This window comes from Sus scrofa, chromosome 2, assembly GCF_054392235.1.
Source record: "Sus scrofa isolate SSC_HxYL_T2T_F1_AM1 chromosome 2, Sscrofa_HxYL_maternal_Yorkshire_Landrace_v2.0, whole genome shotgun sequence".
NCBI lineage: Eukaryota > Metazoa > Chordata > Mammalia > Artiodactyla > Suidae > Sus > Sus scrofa.
Window position 1 is genome coordinate 49,911,242 of NC_139384.1, and position 13,526 is coordinate 49,924,767.

The 13,526-nt window shown below is 39.3% G+C and overlaps 1 long non-coding RNA gene across 4 annotated transcripts in view; it reads left to right on the forward strand.

Moving 5' to 3' along the window:
- LOC102164222 (uncharacterized) overlaps positions 1-13,526 on the forward strand; it is a 99,706-nt gene that overhangs the window by 67,047 nt on the left and 19,133 nt on the right. For 2 of the 4 annotated variants that reach the window (XR_014837275.1, XR_014837276.1), the window contains exon 4: positions 8,698-8,868. The exons of the other annotated variants lie outside the window; for them this stretch is intronic. This is a non-coding gene — a long non-coding RNA (uncharacterized LOC102164222). The remainder of the gene's footprint in view (positions 1-8,697; positions 8,869-13,526) is intronic. 4 annotated transcript variants of the gene reach the window in all.

The window sequence follows — 13,526 nt, forward strand, 5'->3', positions numbered from 1 at the left end:
TTACCCTGCCAATCCATTTCCATTTGTGTCTCATGATGTATGTACAAGGAGAATTATTACAGTGTTGTTTTAGTGGCAAAAGCTGGAAACAACCCAAGTGTCTGCCAATAGAGCACTGGGTTAATACAAGATAGCACAACTGTGAAAAGTAGTGTACTATGCAGCTGTTAAAAAGAATGAGGTAGCGTACTTAGTTCATGACTGCTGTGGAACTGTGTGTTAAAGGAAACTCAGTATGTGAAATTTAAAAAGTGTAGTGCAGAAACTAATACACTATGAATATGTGTGTCTGCATGTGTTTATGTGTGTGTGTAAATCTATAAACTATCTCAGGAAGGACATAAAAAACTGTTAATGATAATGACTTCTTTGGGTAATAGGAATGACGGGGAAACCGAATGTTCACTTTATGTTCTTTCACATTTTTTCAGATTTTATACAATGTAGATATATACCCCATTCATAACTTATAAGAAAAAATTAAATGTATGATAGAGGAGTTCCAGCTGTGGCTGGAACTGGCACTGCCACAGCGGTGGTATAGATTGTAGCTGTGGCTGAGATTTGATCCCTTGCCTGGGAACTTCCACATGCCACAAATGTAGCTGAAAAAGAAAAAAACAAAAACAAAAAAAAACAGTGAACACAATATTAAAAAAGAAAGGCAAATACATTTAAAAATTACTGGGAAAAAGGTTATGGAATAAAAATAAATGGAAAAAAACTCACAGTAATATATATATATATATATATATGGTATCATCTTATTTTTAAAGTAATGTACATAGAAAAGACTGAAAAGAACAAGCTAAAATGACACTGAATGATACATACAATAAAGTTTTTTCCTTATTTCTTTTTTTCCCATATTTTTCTATAATGACTATATGTATTTATGGAGGTCCCATCATGGCTCAGTGGAAATAAATCTGACTAGTATCCATGAGGATGTAGGTTCAATCCCTGGCTTCGCTCAGTGAGTTAAGGATCTGGTATTGCCATGAGCTGTGGTGTAGTTTGCAGACACGGTTCGGATCTCGTGTTTCTGTGGCTGTGGTGTAGGCCAGCAGCTGCAGCTCTGATTCAACCCCTAGCCTGGGAACCTCCATATGCCACAGGTGAGGCCCTAAAAAGACAAAACAAACAAACAAACAAACAAAAAAACTGTATATATTCTTTCTGTAATCAGAACAAAAATAGATAACTTATCTCTGATTAATGAGATTAAGGGAAGGTTATTTTCTTCTTTATTCTTTTTGTTATTTCTCCATAATAGTTTTGTATTATTTTAAATATCGGGGGAAAAGATTTTAAAATTTTATTCCAGGACCCTGGACCAGAGTTTCCAAAGCTCTGAGGCTCTGTGCTTGGGGCTCCTGAGCAGTGTCCTGCAAAGTGTCTGCCCCTGGACACTCTCTGGCCAGGTTGGCCTTGGCCCTCAGTGACCGTTGCCAGTCCAGGAGAGCAGGGGAGAGAGCGCTCCTTTTCTCAGTGCTGGCTACCCAACCAATGACTCCTCTGTTCAAACAGCCACCTTTGATGTTGCACAGGGACCACGGGAGTGAGGAGAACTGGAATGGGGAGAGTTGGGAAGAGCCAGAAAGACAAAGGCCAAGGGAGAAAGCCAGGCATAGAGCACTTCTAGGCTGGAAACATCTGGAGCACAGTGTTCTAGGCTCCCTTGCTCTCCAAGATTGTTGAGGTTTCTTAAGTAGCTCTGATGCTGGAAGTCTTTGCCTCCTCCACCTCCCCAGGATCTGCTTGTCATTCCAGATAGACCATGAGTTTCTACAGCTGTGAAATTCCTGGCATAGAACGTAGCCTGCCAGAATAGCTGTTTTCCTAACAAATAGCAGCCATGTAAATGTAGTATGTTAAATTCAACAGTGTGAAAACAGAGGGAAGAAGGATAATTTCTGGGTACTAAGCTAAGACGGCTGCCATGTACTGTTGTCTATGTCGTATACTGCCACATTTTCCATTCATAAAGTAGACATTAATTTCCATATTGATTACAACAATTTTTCTGAGAGGTGGCTGTAAATCATTTAACAAAATTAGTATGACAATTTTTAGACATAAGAAGAATACTGTCTTAAGAAAGGAGTGTCCTTTTCTTGTTGGTTGTATGGATCACTGGCAGCTTTGTTAGCAAACACAGAATTTTAATTCAGTGGCCACTTCTTGCTCTTGTCCACAAACCAGCTCAATCTGCTGTGAAACTCACAAACGTGAGCATGGATGACTGGACAGTACTAAAATGATAATCTCTGATGCATACTTACAGATGCTGACAAGGAGGTAGAACCAACGGCCTTTTCAGCATCTTGAATGTGCACAGGAGAGGTTGTCTGTTCTGCCCTCGCACTTGGATTTCTGGCTTCCCCAGTATGAGAATTGCATGCCGATGTGTGGATTTCAAAGCAATTATTGAGACCTAAGGGCTCTATTAAGCAGAAATTGCTGTCTGACTCGGCAAGCTTCAGTGACTTGGTCGCTATGGTGTTTAATCCTGACTCATGGGCCCACATGCTCTCTCCCAGATTGCAGACCATAGATTCCGTGATTGACCACATCCGACTGCTCACTTCCTTGCACCGTGTATGTGTATGTGTGTGTGTGTGTGTGTGTGTGTGTAAGCATCCGTGCAAGCTCACTCATACGTATAATGAATGCACATTGGCTTCCCTCTAAAATTCTTATTGAAATACTGATACAAATTACTTTTGGCCACATTCACTTTCAAATTAGGAAAAACCAATTTGCTCTGCTGAAACAAACAGAGCAGAAACATGTCAGCAGTCTTGGACTGCCATATTTGGGGAGGTGTTTTAGTAATGAGGGGCCCTACCACACAAGGCCTCTTTTCTTTCTTCCCCCTCTGTTCTCCACCTGCTCAACTGAGCAGAAAGAGCTTTGGGTAGAGTGAGAAGTCACGGAAATCCCTGGGTTCCCTCTGGGCGGTTATATCTCCTTTCAGGAGATACCTGATAGTCCTTTTCTCACAAAGCTCTTCTAGGCATCACTCCCTAAGGTCCTGTCTGAGCAGCCCAGACCCACTTGCTGAATTCTGTATATTCAGAATATTCAGAATATCTAAGATGAATATCCTAGATTACTGAAGATATTCAGTACTGAATATCTAAGAAGAAAGATGTACCAAACTCAGTATTTTAAAAATGAACATATTAGTCACCTTCCCCACTTACCACTACTTCTTCCATATTCCTTTGGTGTAGTGGCTATGAGAGCACCCCTAGCAGAACTCGAACTACAGGGAGGGTAATTGACCAAAGGCCCACTGTGCTCTGAAATCCATCACTGTGTTTGTGCAGAGACCATGCTTCCCTCTGGTTGGTGTCAGCCAATGAATAAGCATGGTGAGGATATGAAGGCAGACCCATTCCAGGGTGACGGGGGACAGCTCTGAAGTCCGACAGCTGACTTCTGCTCAAGGACTCCTGATAGCCTTGCAAAATCTCCCATGACAGTTTGGGATGCTGTCACCCCACCTTTCCTCCCTCACTCCTATACTTGGAGTCTCCTATATTTGTGGTTTGATGGCCCTCCCAGGTTTTTATAGCTCCCTCGCTAATTTCTTAAATGAAAATCATTGCATATTCAATCCCATTTTGGCATCTTTCTCAAGGACTCAGATAACAAAAGCAATACTGCGAGTGGGGTAATAGTACATTCTGAGTCTGGGTTTGCCTTTCCTGTCTCTGGATGATGAGCAGGGGCTCACGTATGCCAGAAGACACAGCAAGGATCCTACTGAACTACAGGGCATTAATACTTTCATTAAAGACACTGTTAAGGGATTGAAAAAAAATCAAGTCTACACAATGGGAAAGGATGTTTGCAGTACATGCATCTGTTATAACTTGTATGCAGAACATACGGATTCTTGCCAGTCAATAAGAAAAAAAACAGATAACCCAATAGAAAAATAGGCAAAGGACTTGATCAGGTACTTCACTAAAGAGAATATCCACATGGCAATAAATATTTGAAAGAATATTAAATTCCACTAGTTATTTGGAAAATGTAAAATAGAGCTTCAAGTGATGCCACTAAAAATGGCTAAAATGGGACTTGCCTGGTGGCTCAGTGGGTTAAGGATCTGGCATTGTCACTTCAGTGGCTTGGGTCACTGCTGTGGTGCAGATTTGATTCCTGGCCTTGGGACTGGGGACTTCCAAGTGCCACAGGCATGGCAAAAAAAAAAAAAAAAAGAAAGAAATGGCTCATGCAAACACCAGACAGTACCAAGTGTTGACACATAACTCGAGCTGAGTACGTAGAACTTTCTTGCTCCACTTGTGGAAGTGTATATTAGAATAACTATTTAGGAAAACTGTTTGACAGTATCTACTAAACTATACACATACATTTCCTCTGACCAGCAATTCCATGTGTACCTAAGTTCCCAGTAGCATTGTTCGTGGTACCAAAACAAATCATAATACAAATGTACATGGAGAGAAGAATAGATAGCTAAATTGTGTTTTTATGTTCAAATAATAGAATACAGCATTGAGGATGAATGAACTATTACATACAGCAACATGGACACTCAGAATGTTAAGTGAAAGGAACTGAACTTTAGAAAGTGTATGGAATGATTCCATTTGTCAAGTACTTAAAATCAAACTAAATTGGTCTAGATGGTTAGAAATCAGAATAGTGGTTCTCCTTGGGGGGTCAAGTAATGACTGTGGTGCTAGTAAAAGTTATATTTCATGAGCTGGTGCTAATTATACAGAAGAGTTCCTTTATCAAAATCCATCAAGCTGTGCTAGGATTTGTACAAGTTTTTGGTGTGTATGGATTTGCTTTAATAAAACTTACCAAAATAATTTATTTTTTTCTCAATATTTTCAGTATCAAAAATTTAGAAAATACGGAGTTCCCATTGTGGCGCAGTGGTAAATGACTCCAACTAGGAACCACGAGGTTGTGGGTTCAGTCCCTGGCCTCGCTCAGAGAGTTAAGGAGCCAGCGGTACTGTGAGCTGTGGTGTAGGTCGCAGATGTGGCTTGGATCCTGCATTGCTGTGGCTATGGCTGTGGCCGGCAGCTGTAGCTCCATTGCAACACTTAGCCTGGGAACCTCCACATGCTGCAGGTGTGGCCCTAAAAAGCAAAAAAAAAAAAAAAAAAAAAAAAAAAAAAAAAAAAAAAAAAAAAAAAAAAAAATTTTTAAATACAAAATAAGAATCCTCTGGTGGCCTAGCAGTTAAGGATTCAGTGTTGTCACTGCTAAGGATCAGGTTGGATCCCTGGCCCAGGAACTTCCATATGTCATGGGTGTGGTCAAAAAAAAAAGAAAAAGAAAATACAAAATAGAAATATAAGTAGTGCAAGAGAATACCCACTGTGAGCATTTTAATCATTATCCTTTTGGCCTTTTCTCTATACACTCTTCATGTCGTTTTTAGCCCTTCCTTCATATAAAATTAGGACCATATTCTAGATTCTGTTTTATAACTGCTTTTTACAGCTTTCACCATTATGCAGTCGACAACCTTCCCATGTCATTAGCATTCTTTTACTGCATTTAAAGGGTTGCTAACTGTCCACTTGGAGTTCCATCATCTACATAAAAAATCATCTCTTATCTTCCTTCCTCCCTTCCTTCCTTCCTTCTTTCCTTCCTTTCTTTCTTGGCATCACCAGCAGAATATGGAAGTTCCTGGGTCAGGCATTGAACCTGCTGAAAAATCATTTTCCATGTTTACATTTTATGTTACAAAAAATCATTTATGATTTTTCAGTGTCATAAACAATAATATGTGATGATCATTCTTTTTTTTTTTTTTTTTTTTGGTCTTTTCAGGGCTGTACCCATGGCATATGAAGTTCTCAGGCTAGGGGTCGAATTGGTGCTGTAGGCGCTGGCCTACGCCACAGCCACAGCAATGCCAGATCTGAGCCAAGTTTTCGACCTACACCACAGCTCATGGCAGCACCGGATCCTTAACCCACTGACCGAGGCCAGGGATAGAACCTGAGTCCTCATGGTTTCTAGTTAGAATCGTTTCCGCTGAGCCATGATAGGCACGCTCTGTGATGATCATTCTTGTAGCTAAATCTCTGCCCACATCTGCGATTTTTCCTTTAGACGCAATTCTAGAAGTTGGGTGTCTGGGTATAAAGAGATGTATACTCCTGAGGTTTAGACATCTCCCAGTTAATTTTTTAACAGTGGCATAACAGTTTGCACTGAGAGTATGAACTGAAATAGATTCCTGTCAGGTGGTTCTTAGAATCCTGAGAGTGGAGTTCCGTTGTGGTGCAGTGGAAACGAATCTGACTACTGTCCATGAAGATGTGGCTTCAATCTCTGGTCTCAGTGGGTAGGAGATCTGGCATTGCCATGAGCTGTGGTGTAGGTCGCAGACATGGCTTGGATCCTGCATCGCTGTGGCTGTGGTAGAGGCCTCAGCTGTAGCTCCCATTTGACCCCTAGCCTGGGAACTTCCATATGCTCTGGGTGTGGCCAAAAAGAAAAAAAAAAAAAATCCTGAGAGCAACAACAGTGACAGCAATGACAATGTTAATAATTGTCTGGTACCTGTTACATCTCTTCATTTATTTCCCAGCAAAAACCTAGCTAGATGGGGATTAATTGGTACCTTTGACAAACAAAGACACAGGTTCAAGAGAAGGACCGTATTCAAGTTCTTTCAGAAGAAGGCTGGATGCAAAGCTGGACCTGTCTAACCCAAAGCCCTCTGCCCACTCCATGGTGTCTTCTAGGGACTGGAAAATCCTTTTGCTGTACTGTACCAGGGAGCCCAACTGGGCTAGTGACCCCGGTAAGCTACAATAGCAGTGGTTAATAATGATCATAGTAAGAGCTAATACTCAACTGATGCTAATAGACTGAATAGGAAAGCAAGTGGGATTGAGAGACGGAAAAAAAGAATGAATCTGGAAGGGTGGGTGCATACGGGGAGGGATTCTGAGTCAGATGGAAGTTACAAGAAGATAAAAAATTGAAATCGCATGTCAACCCACTTGTTGCTGACATGTCACGAGCTTGTACAAGCTTCCTCAGTCACCAGGACACCAGGCTGTTGGCCTCATTCCCCTGTAGTAACATTGATAAGTACATTCCACTGAGACCAGATGTAGCTGTGAGAGGCCAGGAGCTCGTTTACTAGAAGACACAAAAGGGGTGGAGGGGTTGGTGCAAATTTTCAATCGTGTCTTGGAGTTTTTGTGAAAGGCCAAGATGGGAAACTTTCTGGGGATGTTCCAGTGAAATTCTGGATCAAGCTGCATACGTTTTTCCATGAAGCTATTAGGGCTGGCTACTCAAAAATAGCAAGAGAACTCGTGTGTGTGTGTGTGTGTGTGTTTGTGTGTGTGTGTGTTTGTGTGTGTGTGTGTGTGTGTGTGTGTTTGAGTGAGAGAGAGAGAGAAAGAGGGAGAAAGAGAGCATGAGCACATGGGGACATCCATGCAAGAAACACTGTGATTGACAAGTTTGGGGGAAACTGAATAATTTTTAACCATTTGATAATTTGTTCTTAGTCCTGCTCCCTGCTGACTTACATTTCCATACATGTTCTGCTTGTCAACTGATAGGGTAAGTAGCTGGGAAGGTATAGAGAAGAGAAGGGGAAGGGTGAGAAAAGGCTTTGGATGCCACAAATAGAGTTTCTAATCCAAATTTAGCCACCAATCAGATTTACATAAGAGAACAATAGCTAACATGTATTTCAGGATCTGTGTTAAGTGCATCTTCTATATCATTTAACTTTCAAAGCCGCTCCACAGCAGAGATTCTCCCAGGGTCCCTGTTTTATAGATGAGGAAACTGAAGATCAGGAGGCCTAGGAAAAATTTATGGAAGATATAGGCAGATTTGAGTTGGGGGCCATCTAAATTCAACATTCTACTCTTCCTATTTTTTTTTTTTTCCTGTTTAGGGCTGTACCGCGGCATATGGAGATTTCCAGGCTAGGGGTCGAATTTGAGGTACTGCTGCCAGCCTCCACCATAGCCACAGCGATGCAGGATCCTAGCCACTTTTGTGACTTACACCACAGCTCACAGCAATGCCAGATCTTTAACCCATTGATCAGGGCCAGGGATCAAACCCACATCCTCATGGATACTAGTCGAGTTCATTACCACTGTGCCACAACTGGAACTCCAACATTCTACTCTTCTGAATGGCATGACTTGGAGAGAATTTTTAAGTCAGGCCTCAGTTTCTGTTCTTTAAAGTAGAGATGAACACAGCTGACCCAGGCTACCGTCAGGGGACCTAAATTAAGTGTAGTATTTCACACCAGAGTCTGGCGCATAATAGGTCCTCAGTGAATGTTACTTATTCTCCTTGCCCAGGACTTTCAGAAGGGGAGAGGACATAGGAAAAACCAAACCAAACCAAAAACCTGACTAGACTGGACAGAGGGCATTGCTATAAAAAAGAAGAAAAGTTCAGATTCACCTTAGATTCAAGAATGCAAACAGGATAAAGGACACTGGGCTCAGAACCACACATAGACTGATTTAGCCACAAGCTTGTGGAGGTGAGGGTATTGTGTCTAATTGGCAAATGAAGAAGTGGTGCCCTAAAAGACTAAATACCTTTCCCTAAGTCCTTTTGCTGGGATTTTCTCCAAGGAGTGAACCTACTTGTTATGCTTTTATTTATTTATTTATGTATTTTTTGAGGAAGAATGTACATACCATGGAAGTCACCTCTAGAAGTATACAGTCTACTCTATTCACAGAGAAGTGCAACCATCACCACTATGCAACTGTCTAAGTCCAGAGAATTTTCATTGCCCCAAAGAGAATCTGCTGACTCATGAACAGTCACTCCCATTCCTCCCTCCCTTGGACCCAGGTAATCACTGATTTGCTTTATATTTTTATGGGTTTCCCTTGTCTAGATTTTTTTTTGTATAAATAGAACAGTACAGGATATGACCTTCTGTGTCTGAGTTCTTTCACTTAACATGATGTATCAAGGTTGATTCATGTTGTAGTATAAATTGATATTTAATTTCTTTTTGTGACTCAATAATAACCCATTGAATGAACAGACCACATTTTGTTTATCCATTCTTCAGTTGCTGGAGATTCACTTTTTGGCTGAGTAAAATTTTTATGAATGTCTGTGTACAGATTTTTGTGTGAATATATGTTTTCAATTTTCTTGGATATATACCTAGGAGTAAAATTGCTGAGTCATATGATCAGTTTACAGTTAACTTTTTGAGGAATTGCTTTTTCAAAGTGGCTGCACTGTTATACATTCCCAATAGCAACGTAGAAGAAATCCAATTTTTCCACATCCTTGCCAACACTTATTATTATCTGACTTCTGATGATTGTCATCCTAGTGGTTGTGAAGTGGTATCTAATTGTGGATTTGATTTATATTTCTCTAATGACAAATGATGTTGAACATCTGTTCATGTGATTGTTCGTGACTTGTATATATAATTTTTTTTTCACATTTTAACAGTTTTATTGAGGTATAATCTGCATACCATGAAATTCACCAATTGTAAATATACAGTTCAAATGGTTTTCAGACCTGAATTCTTTCCTTTTAACCTTTCCCCCCTTTTTTAATGCTGTCCCTGCAGCTTTTTTTTCCTCTTTTTTCTTTTTATTACTCAAATGAATTTATCACATCTATAGTTGTATAATGATCACCACAGTCCAGTTTCACAGGATTTCCGTCCCACAACCCAAGCACATCCCTCCCACCCCCGAAACTGTCTCCTTCGGAGACCATGAGTTTTCCAATGTCTGCGAGTCAGCATCTGTTCTGCAAAGAAGTTCAGTCTGTCCTTTTTTCAGATTCCACATGTCAGTGAAAGCATTGGATGTTGGTGTCTCATTGTATGGCTGACTCCACTTAGCATGATAATTTCTAGGTCCATCCATGTTGCTAAAAATGCTGGTATTTTGTTCATTTTAATGGCTGAGTAATATTCCATTGTGTATATGTACCACATCTTCCGGATCCACTCCTCTGTCAATGAACATTTAGGTTGTTTCCATGTCTTGGCTGTTGAAAAGAGTGCTGCAATGAACATTGGAGTACATGCATCTTTGCGAGTCATGGTTTTCTCTGGATAGATGCCCAGGAGTGGGGTTGCTGGATTAAATGGTAGTTCTATTTTTAGTTTTCTGAGGAATCTCCATACTGCTTTCCACAATGGTTGCACCAATTTACATTCCCACCAACAGTGTACTAGGGTTCCTTTTTCTCCACACCCTCTCCAGCACTTATTGTTTGTAGACTTTTTGATGACGGCCACTCTGGCTGGTGTAAGGTGGTATACCTCATAGTGGTTTTGATTTGCATTTCTCTAATAATGAGTGATGTTGAACATCTTTTCATGTGTTTTTTGGCCATCTGTATGTCTGTATGTCTTCTTTGGAGAACTGTCTGTTTAGATCTTCTGCCCATTTTTTTGATGGGGTTTGTTTTTTTGGTATGGAGCTGCAGAGGTGTTTATAAATTTTGGAGATTAATCCCTTGTCAGTTGACTCATTTGCAAAGATTTTCTCCCATTCTGTGGGTTGTCTTTTAGTTTTGTTTAGGGTTTCCTTTTCTGTGCAGAAACTTTTTAAGTTTGATTAGGTCCCGTTTGTTTATTTTTGTTTTCATTGTCAATACTCTAAGAGGTAACCTTTTCCCCTTAACCCCTGCTTTAGCTGCATCCCATAAATTTTGGTATTAGGTTTTTATTTTTATTGAGTTCAAAATATTTTCTAAGTATTTTCTAACTTACCTTGGTTTTTAATTGAAGTATAGTTGATTTATAATATTTTGTTAATTTCAGGTGTACAGCAAAGTGATTCATTTATATATACCACATCTTAAACCAATCATTTGTAGATGGGCATTTGGGACTATTTCCATGTCTTGACTATTGTAAATAGTGCTGCTATGAACATTGATATGTATATCTTTTTAAATTAGGTTTTCATCTTTTCTGGATATGTGCTCAGGAGTGGGATTGCTAGGTCATTAGCTTTATTTTCAGGTTTTTTAGGACCTCCATGTTTTCCATAGTGACTGTACTAGTTTATATTCCCATCAGGAGTGTAAGAGGGTTCCCCTTTTCCTATACCCTTTCTAGCATTCGTTTGTAGACTTTTTGATGAAAACCATTCTGACTGGTATGAAGGTGCCTTTCTCTAATAATTAGCAATGTTAAGCATCTGTTTATGTGCCTATTGGCCATCTGTATGTCTTCTTTGGAGAAATGTCTGTTTAGGTCTTCTGCCTATTTTTGATTGGGTTATTTTTGTTGTTGTTATTGAATTTTATGAGCTGTTTATGAATTTTGGATATTTATCCCTTGTCAGACATAGTTTGCAAATATTTCCTCCCATTTTGTTGTCTTTTTGTTTTGTTAATTGTTTTCTTTGCTGTGCAAAGCTTTTAAGTTTAAATTGGTTCCATTTGTTTATTTTTACTTTTATTTCTTTTGCCTTGGGAAACTGACCCAAGAAAATATTGCTACGATTTATATTTGAGACAGTTGCCTATCTTCTTTTCTAGTTTTATGGTGTTGTGTCTTATATTTAGGTCTTTAAACCATTTTGAGTTCATTTTTGTATATAGTGTGAGGAAATGTTCTAATTTAATTAGATTACATGTAGCTGTCCAGCTTTCCCAACACCACTTGCTGAAGAGACTATCTTTTCTCTGTAAATTCTTGCCTCCATTGTTGTAGATTGACCATAGCTGTGTGGGTTTATTTCTGGGCTCTCTATTCTGTTCTGTTGATCTATATGTCTGTTTTTGTACCAATATCACACTATTTTCATTACTGTAGTTTTGTAGTATTATCTGAAGTCTAGAAGGGTTATGGATCCAGCTTTGCTATTTTTCCTCAGAAATGCTTTGGCAGTTCTGGGTCTTTCATGCTTATAATTTTTTTTTGAGAAAAGAATTTATTTGCCTACTTTTTAATTGGATTATTTGCTATTTTGTTGTTGTAGGGATGTAAGTGTTCTTTATATATTCTAGACATTAGACACTTAGATAGACGATTTAAAAATACTTTCTCCCATTCTGTGGTTTGTCTTTTCATGTCCTCTTATACATAAAGCTTTTAATTTTGACGAAGTAGAATATATGTATTTTCTTTTATTACTTGTGCTTTTGGTGTCATATCTAAGAATCTACTGATAAGATCATAATGCTTTATCCTTACATTTTCTTTAAAGAGTTTCACAGTTTTAGCTCTGATATTTCGATCTTTGACCCATTTTGAGTTCATTTTTATGTATGATGTGAGGGAAGGGCCCAGCTTCATTATTTTGCATCTGTATATGAAGTTGTTTGAGCACTATTTGTTAAAGAAATTATCCATTCCCATTAAATGGTCTTGTGCCCTTGTCAAAAATCAATTAACCATAGATGTATGGGTTCATTTCTGAACTTTAAATTCTATTTTATTGATCTATATGTCTATTCTTTTTTTTTTTTTTTTGTCTTTTTGCTATTTCTTGGGCCGCTCTGGCGGCATATGGAGGTTCCCAGGCTAGGGGTCCAATCGGAGCTGTAGTCTCTGGCCTACGCCAGAGCCACAGCAATGCGAGATCCGAGCCGCGTCTGCAACCTACACCACAGCTCACGGCAACGCCGGATCCTTAACCCACTGAGCAAGGGCAGGGACCGAACCCGCAACCTCATGGTTCCTAGTCGGATTCGTTAACCACTGCGCCACAACGGGAACTCCTATATGTCTATTCTAATGCCAGCACCACACTATTTTAATGACTGTAACTTTTTAGTAAAGTTTGTTTTTTGCTTTTTTTTTAGGGCTGCATGTGCAACATATGAAAGTTCCCAGGCTAGGGTTCGAATTGGAGCTGCAATTCCAGCCTATGCCATAGCCACAGCAATGCAGGATCCTAGCCAGGTCTGCAACATATACCACAGCTCATGGCAATGCCTGATACTTAACCCACTGAGCAAGGCCAGGGATCAAACTCATGTCCTCATGGATACTAGTCAGGTTTATTATTGCTGAGCCACAACAGGATCTCTGACTTTTTAGTAAGTTTTGAAGAAGTGTGATTCTTCTTATGCTGTTCTACTTTTTCAAGATTGTTTGTATTTCTATATGAACTTTAGAATCTGATAGTCAATTTCTGAAACTACACTAGCTGGTTTTGAAAGAGATTGTATTGAATATGTAGATCAGTTTGGGGTAGTATACCTGCCTTAATAATGTTGAATTTTCCAATCCATGAACATGGAATGTCTTTCCATTTATTTATACCATCTTTCATTTTTCTTGGCTATGTTGGATGTTCAATATTCAAGTCTTCCTTTGTTCAGTTTTCTTCTCAGTGGGTCATCCATGAATAGAGATAAGTTTTACTCTTCCCTTTCCAATCTGATGACTTATAAAAACTTTTTTTAACTTGTTTTTTCTTGCTGTTGTTGATGTATAATTGGCATATAGTATTATATTAGTTTAAAGTTTAAAACATAATGATTTAATATTTGTATACATTGTGAAA